We start from the raw sequence: 20,557 nt of genomic DNA on the forward strand, positions 1-20,557 counted from the left end.
TAAATTAAAAACTTTATAACACGATTGGCAAAAACTGTACACGGATATCACTATTATTTTTATTTAATTTATTAATACCACAATTAATATAAAATGCTAGCGTAATAAATTTCCAACACATGTAAATAACGTAAACAACAACCAAGTGAATGGTTCACTGCATGGATCTTTACTACCCACATCCACGAGTGGTTACTTTGAGGATGGGAATCTTTCTCATCTCTTGTCCTAAATCACGTGAACAGTGGATAGTACAGTATGATGCCGCTAAATTTTGTCGGACAATTTTAAACTTTCAATTTATAAAAAATTTGCAAAAATAAATAAATGAAAATAAAAATGGCTTTGTGGTTAGTGATCGGCACTATTGCGAATCAATGCAAATCAGACCAGCGCAAAACGAGGGCTACCTGTACTTGGATTTCAGGAAGACTTTTGACACTGTTACACATAAAAGTAGGAGCACATAAAATGTGCTCCTACTTTTTGGATGTGTTTGTGCGTCTTTAGCAACCCCTGAGCTGGAAAAATATGTGTCAGTGAAAATATATGAGGTGGTGAGTCTAGAGGTTAAGTTTTGGGAGTTGGGGTTGAATATTTACACAGAAATAACTGATTTAAATTTTACAACAATTTGTGCTCTCATTTCATATAGAGAAACATTGCTCCATAGGAAAAGCATTGTGGAAATCCTATAGTGAATTTTCCCATAGAAGTTGCATTGGTCCATAGACTTTATATGGGACAAGATGGCTGCCTGGCTTTAATTCTTTTTTAGTGTCCAGGGATACACTATAACAGGGATAGTGACACCTATCTGTGGTGGTTATATAATTTCAGGTGGAATTTTGTTATTAAAATTTGAAAATTCAATGTTTTCCTATGGATGGACTTTTTCCCATAGGTTAACATAGGATTTATGGTGGGCTGGTTTTGGGCTAAAATTAGCAAACTTTTAAAAATCAATATCTGCTTAACTATTGGGATTGAGGTTCTCATCTTTGGTAGGTGAGTTCTTAAAGAAATTACTTATTTTCAAGATTTTTTCTAGCTCCATCTGGTGATTAGGAGCTGAGATACAGGAACTAGGTTTAGGCAAAATCAGAACTTTTATGCTGATTTTTGCCCATTGGTTAACATTGGAAAATATATATATTTTGAACCAGATTTTTATTGTAGGTGAGAGGTAAGTGTAAGGAATACAGGACAGTAAAGCAGAAGAGGATCCCTTTAATAAATAAATAAAGAACTTTTATTACAGGAAGAAGAGGACTTATTAGAGATAAGGAGAATCGTGGTAGTTTTCTTTAAACAAAACATACATTATGGATATAGAATCTAGTAGGGAGATAGCTGGGAATTTAGATATAGAGGGGGTGTTCTCTGGCGAGTCTGGGGATAAACCAGAACCCCGTAAGAAACAAAAGGGTAAAAATGTTGTTACATCAATCAAGGGAAGTTCTAAGGGTGATAAAAGTAAAACTAAACGGAAAAAATCTGTTTTTATTGACGTGGAAAAAGGTAAACGCGATTCTGAGGGAGGTACCTCTACTGACTCGGAGTCATCAGCGTTAAGATCTCCAGAGGTTTTTAAAACATTAAAAGGTCGTAAGGTTCCTTTGACCCCTAGGGTGGTGCCTCATGGAGACAGGGACATAATCAGTAATATAGATAAAGATAATGTAGTTTGCCCCCCCTAAGATAATTGTGGACTCATCCACGTTAACGGAGCTAGAGGAAGTAGACGTGTCTGATCCTTCCAGTTCATTTGTATCAGATAAGAATCGGAGAGAAGTGACACAGAGATGGGAATCGATATTGAGCTCTCCACTTGATGATGATCCCGTTTCTGGACAGGTCCAGGAGGTCTCTGGAATATGTTCTGCGGTTTCAAGGACTAAAAAAGCCCTCACAGATTTTTTGTTTTCAGAATCAAGCGGGGTTACTGCTGTTGCTGCTAGTCGCATCTTGGGCTTTTGGGCAGATGTGGAAGCAGTGAATACGACTCCACTAGTGGACAATGAGCGCTTAAAGGTACGCTCAGCCGAGCATGAGACTCGTGCGGAACTTTTTAGTAATTTGTTGACGACGCAGACTGAGTCAGGAAGTTTGAATCCTAGATATAAAACACTTGCAAAGGTTGTTGGAAGTGGTTTGATTGGAGAGGATGAACCAGTTTTATCGAAGTCAGTTGGGAATCGTGAGAGTGCTCGCGGTTCTGTTCGCGGGGCTCCTGAATTCCAGTCTGACACTAATAACATAGTTATTTTTCGTCCATCAGAACGATCTGAGATTGACTCTAGTCTGAGTGGGGGAACATGTTCCCAAACTGTAGCAAGGGACCAACCAGAGAGTATGCCATCTACAAAGGACTTGGTTTGGTTTGGTTTGGTTTTATTGGCGCATTAGCATCTAAGGCTATAATGCGCCAAGACCAGGTAATATATAAAAATTTAACATCTCAGTGACCTAATTAATTAGGCCACCGTGTCCAGATCTAATTACAATGATAAATCAATAAACGAAATAATAATAACATGAATTTTAAATACGATTAAAAACGTTTATTGCTTTCAAAAAGCTAAAAATAGCAGACACATTGTCATTGTCAGATAAAATCTGACTGAGTGTATACGGCTCAGTCAGATGGCTAAAAGCGGTAAAACGGATATTGCTAAAATCTGGACAGTCAACTAAAATGTGTCTAATTGATAAAATTGTGCCACAGGACTCACACATAGGAGGGTCATCAGCCCTCAGCAAAAACGAATGAGTCAAATGACTATGTCCTATGCGGGTCCGGGCGAGAACAACTTCCTCTTTACGATTCCTGCGCAGACTAGACTGCCACGGTTCAATTAAAGGCTTTATAAGATATAATTTATTCGCAGTCTGTCTATTCCACGAATCCTGCCATTGGGAGTGTATCTTTTCGTGTATTATTCGCCTGCAGTCTGTATAAGGGACTGACAGGCAGCGATTATTATTGGGAACTGCTGATTTGGCTGCATTGTCAGCCAAATCATTTCCCTTAATCCCAATGTGGCTGGGAATCCAGCAGAAGCGGATATCATATTCACGTTCTCGGAGGAAGTGAATCTTCTGCTGAATGCTAGACAGAACTGGATGAGAATTATATCTCACAGATATTAAAGCCTGTAACACGCTGAGAGCGTCGGTATACAAAATGAACCGTTGGTATTCGCATTTACTAATGTGATCCAAGGCTAACTCTATAGCGAGCAGCTCTGCAGTAAATATGCTGCATTCAGAGGGAATCTGCTCTGATGTAATGCTGTCTGTAAAGACAGCAGCAGATCCCACATATGATTCCGACTTCGAGCCGTCTGTGTAAACTGGCGCAAAGTCAGAATATTCAGCTCGGTGTGCTGAATAAAGCTGCAGGTAGACAGACGATGGAGTGTCCGACTTTCCCCAATTTCTAAGTGACAAGTCACATGCCGGGAAATGAGCATGCCAGGGTGGAAGGGGTTGCTTCGGTGTTTGGGCAACCTTGTCTACCTTGATATTAAATTCTTTGAGCAGCTCTTGGACACGAATACCAAAAGGTCGGTTGGCAGTCTTACGTGTGTTATACAAATTTTCCCATCGTGGCTCAAAAACGGATAGCCACGTAGGGTGGTCTGGCAGGGATTTCAGTTTTAGAGCGTAGTTTAGAGACAACTGCTTACGACGAAGCGATAACGGCGGTTCGTTTGCTTCGACGTATAAGCTCTGGACTGGAGATGTTCGATATGCTCCAATAGCGGTACGGAGTGCCAGATGATGGACAGGATCCAGCCAACGAAGTACACTGTCTCTGGCCGAATTGTATACCAGGGACCCGTAATCTAGTCTGGATCGCACAAGTGCACGGTAAAGCCGAAGGAGGGTACATCGGTCTGCTCCCCAAGATGTAGAGGAGAGAGAGCGGAGGATATTTAGCCCTCTTGTGCACTTGGTGCGGAGTTGACGAATGTGATCAAGAAAGGTCAACTTTTTATCAAATACGAGTCCCAGAAATTTTGTATCCGCCGCAACTGGAATAGCATTTTGTCCGAGCCTTAATTCAGGTTCAGGATGAAGATTACGCTTACGACAAAAGTGTACGCAAACGGTCTTCTCCGGCGAGAACCTGAAACCATTTTCAAGTGCCCAGGAGTTGAGGCGATCAATGGCTTTCTGCAGTTGTCTTTCAATAACCCTCATGTTGCATGACTGACAAAATATGCTAAAGTCATCAACATAGAGGGCACCGTTTACGGTTGGAGGAAGTTGTTCTGTGATGGAATTTACTTTGATGGCGAAAAGCGTGACACTTAAAACTGATCCCTGTGGTACTCCCTCCTCTTGGCTAAAGGAACGAGAGAGTGAGGATCCCACACGAACTTGGAAAGATCGATCGGCTAAAAAGTTTTCAATAAAAATGGGGAGTCGTCCCCTAAGACCAAGGCTATGCAGATCTTTTATGATGCCAAATCTCCAAGTTGTGTCATACGCTTTCTCCATGTCAAAGAACACCGACACCAAGTGTTCGCGTTTTAGGAAAGCATCCCGGATGGATGTTTCCAATCTAATAAGATGGTCCAAAGTGGACCGGTTCCTTCGGAAGCCGCACTGGATGTTGGAGAGAAGGTCATTTGTTTCTAAGTACCATATTAAACGAGAATTAACCATTCTCTCCAGGATTTTGCACAGACAGCTAGTCAGAGCTATAGGACGATAATTGGTGGTGACTTTTGGATCCTTTCCTGGCTTAGGAAAAGCAAGGACGATTGCCTTCCGCCAGGAGTCCGGAAACTGCCCTTCAATAAAGATTCTGTTATAAAGAAGGAGCAGATAATCCATAGATTTTGGTGAAAGCCGTTTAATCATTTCATAATGGATGCCATCTGGTCCAACAGCACTTGCATTAGAAAGAGTGAGGGCTCTCTTCAGTTCCTGCATAGTGAATGCCCCGTTGTAGGGATAGAGGCCCTTGGACTTGAAATTAAGTGCCTGCTTTTCGATTTTATGTTTCAGGACCAGGAACTCTGGGGAATACGAAGATGTTGCGGAGATGTTAGAGAATGTTTCCCCAAGAGCATTGGCTATTGCAGTTGGATCTGCAATAGCGCATCCATTATAATCTAGGATTGAAGAAGGGTGGGATGTATATTTTCCCTTCATTTTCCGGATTTTATCCCAGACTACCTTAGAATTGGTAGCCTGGTTAATAGATGATGTAAAACGGATCCATGATTCCTTTTGACTCTGACGGCGAATGTAGCGTGCTTTGGCTCGTGCACGCTTGAAGGCTATTAGATTACAAGTGGTAGGATATCGACGGAATATCCCCCACGCTTTGTTTTGAGCCTTTTTTGCTGCTGTGCATTGTGAATTCCACCAAGGTTTGGGAAATGGTGGAAACCGGGCAGATGTTTTTGGAACAGCATTCGCAGCTGCTTGGACAATGATTTCTGTGATGTACGTTACTGCGTCATTGATAGGCTCCTGACTGACTGTACTGAGTTCAAAATTTGCCTGATGTTGGAAGGCATTCCAGTCAGCCTGATCAAACTTCCACCGTGGTAACCTAAAAGGAAGACATGGTCTCCCACTGTGTAACAAGGTTATCACAGGGAAGTGATCACTTCCGTATGGATTCTCCTCCACTTCCCAAGTGAGTGATGGGAGTAGAGAAGGGGAGCAGATAGAGAGATCAATGGCAGAAAAAGTACGGGTAGGCATATGGAAGAAGGTGTTTGTTCCAGTATTTAGAAGGGAAAGGGCATTGTCATTGAGCATACGCTCTATGACCCGTCCCCTTCCATTGATGTTAGCACTACCCCACAGGGTGTTATGTCCATTAAAATCCCCAAGAAGTAAGAAAGGGGGTGGCAACTGCGTTAGAAGATCATCAAGGTCTTCCTGGGAGATGTCAGTCCCAGGTGGCAAATAAATAGAGCAGACCGTTAATAAAAATCCCACTGTAAGGCGAATTGCAACAGCCTCTATGCTGGTTGTAATTAGCAAAGGCTGAACTGGGGTCTGATTACTCACAAGGATAGCCACTCCTCCATGAGCAGGACCATCCGCAATTCTATCCTTACGAAAGATTGTGATGTTATGCATGGTGGGATCATCATTTGCCTTTAGATATGTCTCCTGCAAGCAAAAGCAAACTGGCTCATGCTTTTGCAGGAGGGCCTTGATGTCATCTGTATTTCGCCGGAATCCACGACAATTCCATTGTAGGAATTTAGCCATTATTTTGGCTTGGTGGGTCCATCAGGCGGCTTCCGAGGTGCTGAGGGCTTACTTTTATCAGTCTTGGCTTTATCTTTTTTGGGGAAGAATGGACGCTGTCCGGTGTCCATTTCTTCCTCCACGAAGAGTTGCAAGACTGAATCGTCCGGTACCTCCTTGTCCACTACATCCATTGATTCTGTTAATTTTGGTTGCTCTTTTTTACCACTTGGTTTTGTTAGTGGTGGAGCACTAGGAGGTACGGATATTGGAGTAGCAGCTGATTGTGTTTTTGTGGTGGGCTTTTGTGAACTCAATAAATAGCGTGCAATCGGCGTGAATGACTCTCTTGGTGGTATAGTCATATCTGTTTGTGTACCGATAGTGCACTTCGCAGAAACCTTCTGAGCATATGAAGGCTTTCCGCTATTTATTGGTTGTATGCGTTTTCTGGCCTCTGGGTAGGAGATGTTTAGCTCCGTTTTTAACTTTTGTATCTCCTTTTCGTCCTTCCACCGCTGGCATGCTCGAGAGTATGCAGGGTGCTCTCCTTGGCAGTTAACACAGTTAGGCTTAGGAGCTATACATTCCTTGCTCTCGTGATCTTTAGCACCACATCGAGCACAGGCAGGGTTACCACGACAAGCTGTTTGTGAGTGGCCGTACTTTTGACATTTAAAACACCTCAGTGGGTTTGGAACGTAAATCCTCACTGGGCAGTTTAAGTACCCTGCCTTGATGGAACTTGGAGGCCTTGGGGTGTTGAATGTTAGGATGAGAACTCGGGTAGGGACAAGATTCCCATCCTTACGCATGGATATTCGCTTGACAGCTGTTACTCCTTGTTCTTTTAATTCAGAGCAGATCTCTTCTTCAGAAACGTGAAGAAGATCCCACTCTGATATCACACCTCTTGAAGAGTTCAAAGTTTTGTGAGGGGTTGTGATGATGGGTATTCCCCCTATAGATGTGGCTTTCAAAAACTTTTCAGCTTGATTTACATTTGATGCTTCTATTAGAATATCTCCAGAACGCAGCCGTTTTACGGATTTGGGTGAACCTGCCATCCCTTCTAATCCTTTCTGGATGAAGAAGGGTGACATTTTCCCAAGTGACTGCTCTCCGGTGGAATGGAGAATGAGGAAAAGAGATGTCACAGATGTTGTTTTCTCCTCAGTTCTGGCTCTTTTAGCTGAATTACTTTCACTCTCATCTAACGATCGATTAGGTAGGGGCCTTGTTGGGGCCCCAGAAGAAGGATTTAAATTACTCATGAGAGTAAAGAAAAAATGTCTGATGCCTAAGTACCTCACCCACCACGGAGCCCTACGAGGGGGCGCCCACCCGTGAACTAGCAGGTACTGCGTACACGAATGGGACGCCGAGTTCGCTTAGAACACCATACCCACGTTACCAATAAGTCTTTATCCCGTCCCAGGACCAAAGGGAGGGAGACTTATTGGAACGCAGTTGACCCTAGCAGTATAGAACCACCCGCCGATTGATCCCAGTCGAGCCGGTCCGGGACCGCCCGTCTTGTCGAAGCAGGGGCCAAAGTGGTGTATTAAGGCTGGGCCCCTCAACCACCAGGATCCCCCTTTCCGCTTCCACGGGTCGCGGCGCACGGCTGCACACGCCGGATTCCAAAGATGTAACCCTGGAACCAAGGTATGGGCGTTTGATCCCAGTGATGCTAATCTGGAAACCCAGCAGCATCACTGGGAGGTCCCCTCACCACGTACAGGTGCCCACGTTGAGGGGCTACAAAGGACACTGGAGAAGAGAAGTCAACAGAAGTTCCCTTGGATCCTACATTGCCTGAAGGCACAGTGTATGAAAAATCTCTAGCCTTGAAGACGGCATTAGAGAATGTTTTCAAAGAACCATCAAACAGAATTACAACAGGTATTAGATCGCAGATTGTAAACATTTTCAGTAAGATGGAAGCCATGCTGATAGAGACCTTCCTAGAAAATGAAAAGGCAAATGTGAAGATACAAATCTACGAACAATGTGGGGCAAATCAAATGCAACAGCGTGCCCCCACATATGTCCAGGCGCTGAGGAATGGCTCAAATCAGTTACAAATAAACGAAGAAGGGCAACAAGAAAAAAGGCAACCACTCTTGAAAACACCAAACTTGGTGGTTCTCAGACCGACAACCCTGGAAAACACTGAAAATGTCCAATCCAGCAAAGAACTGAAGGTTAAATTTATGAAAGAGATGAAAGATGACTTGAGGACTACTAGAATTAAAACAATAAGAAAAACAAGAAGCACAGGAATAATAATAGAAACAGAAAATAAGGAAGATATACAGGCAATAATGGAAAACCCAAAACTTGTCAAGTTAGGGCTAACAGCGGAGCCGCCAAAAAAGCGTGGGCCTTCAATTATAATATTTAATGTAGACCAAGACGTAACGCCTGAACAACTAGCAACTGAAATTGTCACCAGAAATCTAAGGAATTTAGCCCAGGACGCACAAAAAAAAAAGAATGGTAACACCAAGGTATTCAACCGGTACCAGATCGGGAACCAATAGGAACTGGGTAGTTGAACTAGACCCATCTGCATGGCAACAGCTGAAAAAATGCAACAGAATATATATAGAATGGGGATCCCACCGGTTCCGGGAGCATGCAGCGGTGCCGAAATGCTTTCGGTGCTGCAAGTTCGGACACACAACCCACACCTGTACTCAGACAACGCCTACTTGCGGCCATTGCTCTGGCAAGGGCCATGAATACAAAACTTGCCCCAACAGGGAACAGGATCCAACCTGTGCCAATTGTAAAGCAGCCAAAATGGAATACACACATTCGATCAGAGATCCAAACTGCCCGGTCTATATCAAAGCAAAGGGTCAATACCACAAGAGAATCGACTATGGAGACAAACAATAAGAAATATAATACATCCAAAATAGAGATCATCCAACAAAATGCGCAAAGAGCCAGAGCAGTGGCAGAACAGCTAAGGATAAAAGCTGACGAAATCAATGCAGACATTCTCATACTCCAGGAGCCGTACACCCATTCTAAACGGGTGTGTGGATACCCAATCACATATAAGATAGTACACGAAGAGGAAGATACCCCTTGGGCGGCGGTAGTGGTACGCAACCCAGACTACACAGTCACGAAAGTTAAACAACTATGCTCGTCATGGGCAGCTTGTGCCCACGTATTGACGCCGCTAGGCCAGTTCTACATAGTGGCACTGTACTGTAGACCGGGGGAGGACATTACCCCAGCTACACAATACCTTCAAGTTTTGGTAGACTTGCTCCCAGACGAGAAAATAATCATAGGGGGAGATGTCAATTGCCGATCCCCCACCTGGCACAGCCTGACTCCGGACAGAAGCGGAACTCGGAACGGGCAAATACTAGACGAATATCTTTCTAACTCCCCGATCATGGTACTAAATCGGCCGCACCAACTGCCCACGTTCTGTAACACACTGTGGGAGGCCACGATCGACGTCACGCTGTCCACTAGGAACGTCGCAGGCTATATAAAGGATTGGCTTGTTCGGGATTCGTGGACAACGTCCGATCACAGAGTGATTACCTATCAGATAGCAAGGTCACTTGACAGAGCCCCAATATCCAAGCAAATACAAAGCCGCTATGCCATTCGCAAAGCAAATTGGGAACGTTTTAAGGAAATCCTAATACCAGCAACGGCCCAACATCTAACTGAGACAAATCAGCTCGAGGAACCCAATAAAACCCAAACTAAAGTAACCAAGATAATAACAGAAGCCAGCAATGCAGCAATAAAAAGAAGAAGCCTGATCCGGGGGGCTGTCCCGTGGTGGACCCTGGAAATTCAACAGCTCAGACGAGAAACAATTAAAAGAAGAAAACAATTCCAACGGGCAAGGCGCACATGGCCGGCCCATGAGGTTGAAGCTTTAAGGGAAAGATATAGAGAAGCCAGAAACAGCTACACAAATGCGATCGTCAAGAGCAAACGCAAGGCCTGGGAGACCTTTGTTAGCACAACAGGGAACACTGAACCCTGGGGTGCGGTATACAAGATAGTGACGAATAAACTTCCCAGGGGGGAAGTCATTTCAACCACCCAGACACCACAAGGTGATTATACCACCACGTGGCAACAATCTATAAGCAATATATTGGATGCCATCTTCCCGAAACCAATAGAGCCAACACTGCCAGAGCAACTTATCATCTGTCAAGATAATGAAGTTTATTCAACAGACACTCAGGAGCCACCCTTCACACGGGATGAACTACAACAAATGGCAACCCTGATAAGAAATAATAAATGTCCAGGCCTGGACTACTTAGAACCCGAAATTATTAAGAAGACCGTGGAGATCGTTCCAGACCTCCTCTTACACCTATATAACAGCTGCTTGGCTAAGGGCATCTTCCCCAAAAATTGGAAGACAGCAAAGGTAAAATTAATCGCCAAAAATTCGAACAAACCACTCCACCTGCCAAACTCTTATCGGCCAATAGCCCTACTGCCGGTTGCAAGCAAACTGCTTGAAAGACTACTCTGCACAAGGATACATCAGCATTACCAGGCAGCGAAACTCACAGAGACATCGCAATACGGATTCAAGAAGGGTTCGTCTACTGTGGAAGCCTTGCGTAGCCTATCGGAATTAGCAGCAAACTGCAATAATAAATATCTTCTAGCCATCTCCGTTGACTTCGCTGGGGCGTTCGACACCATTTGGTGGCCGAGCGTACTGGCAAGACTAAGGCTGGCACAAGTTCCGATCAACTTATACTCCATAATTAGGTCATATCTCTCCGAGAGACGCATCATCGTGGAAGCACCTTATGGTAGAGTGAATCGTGATGTCCACAGGGGCTGTCCCCAGGGTTCTGTTCTGGGACCGCTCCTGTGGAATATGGTTTTGGATGGGTTCTTGGCTTTGCACCTCGGTGATGTGCGCTCCCAGGCTTTTGCTGATGATTTGGTCCTCACCATTGCTGCAGATAGCCGGGCCCAGCTAGAGGAAAAGGCCAATCAGGCAATGCTGATATTGCAAAACTGGACCAGAACCCACTGCCTGACGATATCAACAACAAAGACGTCCTCCGTCCTGCTAAAAGGCAAGCTTGATATACGTAGACCGCCACAAATAAAGGTGGGACCTACCACAATAAAATTAGTGACCCAGTTAAAATATTTAGGAGTTATACTGGATGGTAATCTTACCTTTAAACACCATCTAACTTATATCAGAGCCAAAATCAAAAGATACTCTGGATTGGTGGCTAGGATCGTCAGGCGGGACTGGGGGTTAAACCAACGCACCCTGTCATTGTTTTATAAAACAACCTTCCTACCGATCATCACTTACGCCTCAGCAATATGGTTTTCCAAAACAGGAACTGTAGTAAACCGACGCATCCTTGATGCAACGCAAAGAACAATCCTACTGACAGTTACACGTGCTTGTAGGACAACCAGTACCCACGCGCTGCAGGTCTTGGCCGGAGCTCTTCCCCTTGACTTAGAGATCATGCGTAGGGGAATGAACTACCACATAGAGAAAGGAATACCTTGTACATACCATGGCTATACTGTGGACGTTAATGCACCACAAAAAAATGAAAAGACAAGGCTGCAAAAACACCTGATGCAAGTTTGGCAGGAGCGTTGGGCCAACTCAAATAAGGGAAATATCACCAGGAAATTCATTCCGAACATCGACAGGATGTACCCCAGTCCCCCAACTTGGTTTCAACCTGGCTTATATACCACCTATTTATTGACTGGTCACGGGGCCTTTAAAGCCAAGCTGGCAGCGCTGGGGATTGAGGTGGATCCGAGATGTGCCTGTGGGGAGCTTGAGTGCTGGGAGCACATTATGTATGATTGCACCCATTATGAGGACCTCAGGTGCAGACTGATCACTGCAATACACTACCTCCCCAAGAACTTGGAATCACATCTATTGGACTCACTTGAGGAATACAGGGAGCTAAAGGAATATGCCCAAAAACTATTTGGTAGGCGTAAAACACTGATAGCCATCTACAGAAGAAGATAAAAAAAAAAAAAAAAAAAAAGGAGACACAGAACACGCGTGGAGATGACTCAAGGAGAACCTCGCCCAGGAACCTGCTTACTACTAATCATCTAAAACCAGCGATCGCAAGAATAACCCCATGGAGCTGCGGATCTTTCCATGATGAAGAGAACCACAGCCATAGCTAACAGACCAACAATGGACCTGACCAGTGTTCCTAGCTGAGGAAAAATATGGCTATCAATGACAGAGAAGACCAACGAAGATAGAGAAACTCCAAGTTGCTGCCTCAACGGAGCCATATTGGCTCTATGCTCTGCACTCTCTTGTGCAGTGCAATTCTTTTACTCCCACTCCCGGCAGGGGAGGGAGGTGACGGCTTGCTGTCGCCTCTCTTCCCTGCCACACCATTTCTTCCCTCTGGTGGGGCATGGGCATGCCTCACTGAAAAATTGGGGGTCACCTACCCTATCGACCCTCTTCTTCCTATTTCACTCTCCCCTCCCAGCACTTTTTCTTGCACAGCGTATAGCCCTACACGTCCAAATTTAAAATACACCAAAAATTTTCGCCCAACCTTTTAGGCACTTTAGAAACAGGCTTTCAGCGTCAAACCCCATATTAGTGCTTTAATGTAAGTGATTTAAAATCAACCGCGGTCGTTCCAATTTTATTTTAGGTCCTAGCCACTAAAATCCCAGGAAAGTAAGTGGCAGGACCTGCCAGAGTACAATTGACTCAATGGTAACACCCGGCTAGCCTCCACGTGGCGAGGTATGGGCAACGTCTGGTCCCATTAGGGGCCTGGCGGCCAATAAGCCGGATAAACAATGGGCACAACATATAACACTACTCATGACCCACACACTTCTAAATCTCTGGCTTTGACAGGGTACTGTCACCGATACATAGAACATTCGCGGAGATGGGAGAAATCCCAGGAGCCGCTAGACCCTCAATCCTCATACCTCATACCTCATACATAAAAGACTGCGGTATAAACTGGAGCCATGTGGCATTAAGGACAAGTTACAAATTTGGATGAAGGGATGATTAAGCAGAAGAAGACAGAGAGTGGTTATCAATGGATACTGCTTTTTCTGGACTAATGATATCAGTGGAGTCCCCTGGAATTTAGTGCTTGGCCCATTGTTGTTTTCAATATTTATAAATGATATTGATAGAGGTATATCAGGCTAAATTTCAAAGTTTGCAAATGACAAAGGTTGGCATGGTGGTTAATGACAGTAATCAGGGTGAACAACTACAACAGTTATGCAAGCAGGAAATTTGGGTCAATGGACTGAGAAATAGCAGTTGATGTTTAACACTGGCAAATACAAGGTGCTGCATTTACCAATGTTAAAGTTAAATTTGCCCTGAGTGTAGTACTTTTTTCTGGTACTACATTCAGGGTAGTGGAAAATGAAAAAGACCTGGGGGGTAATTGTGCAGTTAGATATGAAATTCTCTAAGCAGTGCAGACATGAGCTATTCTAGCAGACATGCTGCCAGAAGAGCTCATGGGATTTTGTCAATGATATAGAGAAACTTTGCTAGCAGGGATAAGGAGGTGATTATCCCTTTCTACAAGGCCATGATTAGACTGCAACTTGAGTACTGTATACAGATCTGCAGGCTACACTTTGGGAGGGATGTAGATCTGCTGAAATAGGTGCAGAGAAGGGCAACCAGCTTGTGAAGTGAATAAAAGGGTGCCTTACCTAGAAAGGTTTCAGTTCTGGAAATTGCAGCTTCTGGAGACTAAGCACTTACTGATTGATCTGATTGAGGTGTTTAAGGCCTTGAATGGGTTGAGTAAACTGAATGTGAATGGCATTCTTCCTCTTGCTGAGACTACACACACGATGGGTCATAAATTGAAGTTGAGGAAGGATGGTTGCAGGATAGATGTGTGGAAGTATGCCACACTTTTGGAAACCTCATTTTAGGAAGGATATACATCAGTTGGAAAGAGTGATGAGAGTAGGAACAAACATAGTTAGGGTGCAAAAGGATATTCTTACAAAGAAAGATTAGGGGTTCTATAAACTGCAATCTCAAAAATTAGTCACCTGTGTGATTTAGTATTTAGTATTAGTACGAGTAAAATCAAATGATGCAAGAAAGTAAGGATATACAGCATCAGCCAAAAAAACCTCCTACATCAGTGTCTATCCTCTCCAACAGTTTGTCTAGTTCTTCCTTGAATTTATTCAAACAATTAATATTCACAACAGTAGCAGATGGAAGCCTGTTCCAACAATCTACTACCCACTGGCTGAAGGCTAACTTCTACACATCTGTTCTGCAAATAACCTTCCTCGATTTGGATCTATGTCCCGTCGTGTGTGTGTGTGTGGTCTAAGCAAGAGAAAGAAAACCATCAGCATTGAGCTTGCTCGATCCATTCAAAGCTTTAAACACCTCAATCAGGCTAGTTGGGCAGGAGCGGCAATGCGTAGCACACACACTTCTTGATTAGACCGGGGTTTGAGCCTGTGACCACCAAATACGGAGGATGCGGAAAGGTCAGGGAATGACCACCGCATATCCCCGGAGCAATATGGCCTTAATTGCTAATGCTCCTAAAAACCAAATAACAACAACCTCAATCATCAGATTACCTCACAAGTGCCTATTCTCCAGATGCTGCAATTTTCAAAACTGAAGACTTTTGTGTTAAGACGAACCACCCATTTCTTCCCTTCAACAATCTCATTGCCCTTCTCTGCACCTATTCCATCAGATCTACATTCTCCTCCCTAAAATGAGGTCTCTATGGTTGTATGCATACTCATGATGCCTAATCATGAGTACTGCATATGGCCTAATCATGAGGCCTACTCACTGCCTTGTACAATGGAATATCATCTCATTATCTCTGCTAGCAAAGTCCCTGTGTATAACTGACATAAACTATGAGCTGTTGTAAAAGTCTGTCTGCATTGCTCAGAGAATTTCGTAAGTCTTTTTCTGATATTTTCCCCCATCTTGAGTATAGCATCACACACACACACACACACACACACACACACACACACACACACACACACACACACACACACACACACACACACACACACACACACACACACACACTGGGTATGTTAACCATATTCAGTACTTTGCATTTGTCAATGTTTAATTTCAACTGCCCTTTCTCAGCCCATTTGTCTAATTTTTCTAGATCTTGTTGTAATAGCATACCTTGATTACCCTTATTAACCACCCTCCAATCTTTGTATCAGTTACAAACTTGGACATTGCCCTGATATACCATCATCAATATCATTAATAAATATAGAAAACAACAATGGGCCCAGCACTGAACATCAGAGGACCCTTTCATTTTATTTCTCGGTTCACAGATTGTTTAATAATTTAGTTTATTATTTCCATGGTAGCAGTTTCACCTCTAATATATATGCCTTCTTCTTCTTCTTTTTTGTAGCAAGTGATAAGTATCGTATGAGAATGGTTTAATTTGGACATATTAGTTAGCTGCATCATGTTTAATTTATCATTTGTGCTCACCTAATAACATTAGTCCACAAAGAGAAATGTAATTAATAACGACTCTCTGTCTTCTCCCACTCAACCTTTATCCTTAGCAGTAATTGCTCGTGATGCCACACTTCTCCAATTTCTACAATAGTCTTTTATGTGCAACAGTATCAAAATCTTTTCTGAAATTTCAGTATGCGATATCAAAATTATTTTTTGCATCCAGTTCCTTGGTTATTGCATCATAATATCCAATCAAATTAATCAAAAAAGACTGCCCCTTAACAAATCCATACTGTGACTGCAGTATAAAAGCATTCCTGTCTAGAGGGTCCTGCATTACTTCTTTAACCAGTAACTCTATTATTTTCCCTGGAATGTAAGTCATGCTATAAGGTTTATAACTACTCATGTCACCCTTTGACCTACCCTCCTCCTTTCTGAACTGGTGATACATTTGCATGTATACAGTCCACAGAAACCTCCCATGAATCAAAAGAGAACCTAACTGAAGCATAAAAAAAAAAAAAAAGAAAGAAAGGTAGCCATTATCAATCCACTGCAGGATGAAAGCCTCCTCAATGATCCATGTTGAGGAAAATGGAACATAATCTGCCATACTAGTCCAGTGCTGGTTGGCAGGTCAATCATATTTAGCAGTCAGGGGCTTGAATCACCGTCTACTCAAAGAGCATGGGCTACTGAACTGAAGCATATAAGACTTTAAATGAATTAAGTAATTTGTGATAAGATGAAACATACAAAGGGCAATACATTTAAATTGGAAAAGGGTTTGCAGAATGGATGTCTTGCATGTAGTATTGGGAATGTTTTTTAGAATTAATGGTCATCTTATATAGAGCAGCATGTATCCATATAAATGAAGTTAGATCTACCAAAAGTTAAGAACATGTAGATAATTACAAAATAGAAATATATATAATATATTTGTATTTTACAGATATTAATAATACTTCTAGATTTTAATATATTAACGATGGGAAAGCTTGCAATATTCTGTTCAGACTTAAAGTTTTTTCAAATGAGACACACTGATTCCCAAATCTCCTTGAATCCATGTATCCACCCAAATGCATCAACAATTGCTCATCAATCTGTCATAACCAAGATTATTATTATTATGGTGAAGCAGATAACTAAAGCATTAGACCATGTTCACACGAGACTTCAGTGGATTCAGAAAGGTTCACCAGCCATCTCGGAAATTCCCTTAAGTTATAATAATCTGAATTAAACCATATTTAAAATGTGCTACTGATTATAAGAAGAAGAAGAAGAAGAAGAAGAAGAAGAAAAAATATTTCAGAGGTTAGTGCAGCCTGGTGTCAATTTATTTGATACCCTTTTATTTTATTTGACATTTCACAGATTGTTTAATAATTTAGTATATTATTTACTTGGTAGCAGTTGTACCTTTTAAATATTCCTCCTTCTTTTCCTTTGTGAAACCAGAAGCAATGATATACGTATGGTATCAGAATAATTTAATTCAGACATCATTAGTTAATTGCATCATGTTTATCTTTTGTGCATACCTAAGTAGTTTTCCAGCTGAATAGATCAAAATTTGATCAATACGGGCAGTTTTCGCTTTAAGAATTTTCACTTTACGAGTTCCCGGGTTTACGAGTTTGTTTTTCCCAAGTATCAAGTATCAACAAAATTGAAAATATGAACATTAATTGCAAAAAATGAAAGTTAAACATTCATAAATACCGCATTACAGTGTATCCTGCTTTACGATATTAATCAGTTCCAGAGACGCCATCGTATCGTTAAAATATCATAATGTGAACCCAATAATTCGTTTCAAGATCTCGGAAGTTGAAAGAAATTTTCATTGTAATTTTCGTAATTTTTTAAGCTATTTATCTCTCTAAAATGTCATTTTTAAGGTCACGAGCATGACCCTAAGGCCATATAAAAGGTAGTGAGTGTGGTTTGTAAATTGTATTAGTTACCAATTCAAATTATTAAAATGCACTACACTTTCATCGTTATCATATGTTCTGTTATAAGAATCAATTTTAAAAGCCTTTGTGATATTTTTCTAAAGCACATTTCTAGAGGTCATGACCATAAAACAATAAAAACAATTTGCACTTTCTGGTTTATTGGGCTTTTCTGTTACTGCAAGCAATTATAAACAGGCAGTAAACTCAATCTTCTTGCATTTGCAAAATTACCGATAGCTGGAATTGTGTGGTTTTTTTCGTTATTATGGTGAAATGTGAATCCTCTGCTGACATCTTCAATCGTATAAAAAACATAAATAAATTTTCAGAATCTTCTCCTCATTCCTTTTTTTTAAAGCTTCATAAACTTGTTACTCCATGTGAATCGTGTTAGTTGCAATTTGTGTGTGCCGTTAAAAAATGCTTATGCATGAAATTGTAAAAGAGAAGATTATCTTGGAAACAAATGCCTCTTGAAGCATTTCTGAAGAAGACGACTCCTTGTGCAACAAACCAACGAGTGCCAAGCCAATAATGAGTGATCAAAGTCAATGATGAAGGAGAATAAACATTCTTTAACATTTGTAAGTCGTAAATAATTTCTCTATTATTATAATTTGCTTGATTTTACAGACTACATTTTCATTTCTTTTGAAAAATCAGTCATTGTTTAAACATAAACTAATTAGCTAACTAATTTCATTGTTGAGAACGTAACCACTATTTTTAACATTATGTCTATGGGAAATAAATTCCAGCTTTACGAGCGCGTGCTAGAAATGAATTAACTTGTAAAGTCGAGAACTACCTGTATTTACCAAACTCTGGAACAAGACCAATAAAAAAGCTTTATCTAGATAAGGACCAATAGTTACTCCAAGACTACATATAGATTTATCTAAGAGAAATTTGTACAGGCCGAGATATCAATTTCAACTTTGGTTAGTTTATTAAATTTCCTCCTACTGATTGTTACTACGATAGCTTCCCATTATTATATTTTAAAATTTTGATAACATGAAGCAGGCAGAACACATTACTGTGTTCTCTTAGTTGAATTTGATACAAATAAATTGTACTCTACTATTTAATTAGTTATCCAGAATAATTGATGTCAGACCTCTTCCAAATAGCCAAATTTTCCAGATAATCAAACCAGAAAATTTTCCGGATAATTTTTCTAGCAAGATTAAATAAATTTAATCAACTTGATTAAATTTATTTAATCTTATTAAATTAAATTTAATTAAATCTTACCTTACGGTTAAATTAAATAAGATTAATTAAATTTTTTAAAAAATTATAAACCAATCTCGGAAAACAGAAACATCCATCCAGGGATTTTTGTGATTTTTATAGAAAACAGGAAAATTTTTAAATGCTCTCGGTTTTATTGACTTACTGATAATCACCACGGACAATCTGTGCATCCCAATAGCATTTGAACACATAGCAATTATAACTCGCTCTTTTCTCATCTTAAAACTTGGTGCAGGCATTTCGTGGCTAGGTTTTTCTCTGTAATGTTTTCCACAATAAGCCTGTCTCATCAACATTATAAATGTTTTCTTTCTCATAATTTACTATAACTGAAGTAAACTTACTTTTCAAAGGACATCACTGCCAATTCAGTTGAAGAAAGTTTCCCACCTTGAATATCTAGTTCGCGTATACCATGTCTCAGTTTAAAATTTTTCAGCCAACTTGTGCTTGCCTTAAACCTTCATTACCATTAATTTTTGATTAAAATCCAATACTTTTTCATGAAACATTGGGCAAAACACTGATACACCTAAACTACACTTCTGAAGAAACCACAAAAAAAGTGCACTCTCTAAAGTGGCATTTTCAGGTTTCAACATCGTCTTTTTCCTGCTAGTCCTCCTTCACTATCCATAATCGACACAAATTCTATTATAGCATTGGAATTTTTTTTGATGTCATAAATTGATTTGGTCCCCACATTAACTGTTTGGAAGAGACTTCCTAAATTTTCACCTTTTCTAATTCTATTAATAATTTCTGTTTTTTGTTGCAATGATAAAACTAAGCATTTTCTTTTCATTCATATTTTTCCATAAAAAAATTGAAAAAAAAAATAAATAAATCACACAGTTTCGGGCTGATATTATTCTTACCAAATCTGGAGCTAACCTAACCTGAAATTAACCCGTGGTTTCCGAGAAAACCCAGTAGTCTCTGTGATATTTTTCTAAAGCACATTTCTGAAGGTCACATAGAATTCTAAAGGTTACAATCATAAAAAAATAAAAACGATTTGCAGTTTTTGGTTTATTGGGCATTTTGTTTGTACAATCTGTTATAAACAGGTAGTAAACTCAATCTTTCCTTTATTATAATCAAAATTCAATTTGCAAATGTGATCACTATAACTGGAGCTTACTGTACTACCATTAATAAAAAAAAGAATGATCAGCCTTTCTAATTATTCCGGATAACCGACGTTCTACTGTATTACAATAAGAATTAAATTTTTTTTAATAACAATCAGTAACAACGAAAATAATACAATTTTTGTGAAAAGAATTTTAGAAAATATAATAAATAAATAGCGTTCATTCAGAACAGTAAAAATGAGGTTGGGGGGTGATCATTTAATTCGTGAACTGGAGCAAGATTTTATGTTCACCACACAAACTTTCCATAACTGCCGCTAGAGGAACTCACCCTGATTGCAACTGAGCAGACACTGTGTGCATGCTAGTGCGTGAAGAGAGTTCTTTAGCCATGTGTCACTGATGATTCTTTTGAAGCAATTCTTTTGAATATATCATCAGACATATAGACGGAACAGCAATAA

General features: G+C 40.9%; 1 protein-coding gene across 1 annotated transcript in view; it reads right to left on the minus strand.

Annotated features, from left to right (window-relative positions):
* Dhc98D (Dynein heavy chain at 89D) overlaps window positions 1-20,557 on the minus strand; it is a 971,787-nt gene that overhangs the window by 792,101 nt on the left and 159,129 nt on the right. The gene's annotated exons all lie outside the window — the stretch shown is intronic.

This window comes from Mastigoproctus giganteus, chromosome 2 (assembly GCF_048544385.1).
Source record: "Mastigoproctus giganteus isolate SK-2022 chromosome 2, ASM4854438v1, whole genome shotgun sequence".
Lineage (NCBI taxonomy): Eukaryota > Metazoa > Arthropoda > Arachnida > Uropygi > Thelyphonidae > Mastigoproctus > Mastigoproctus giganteus.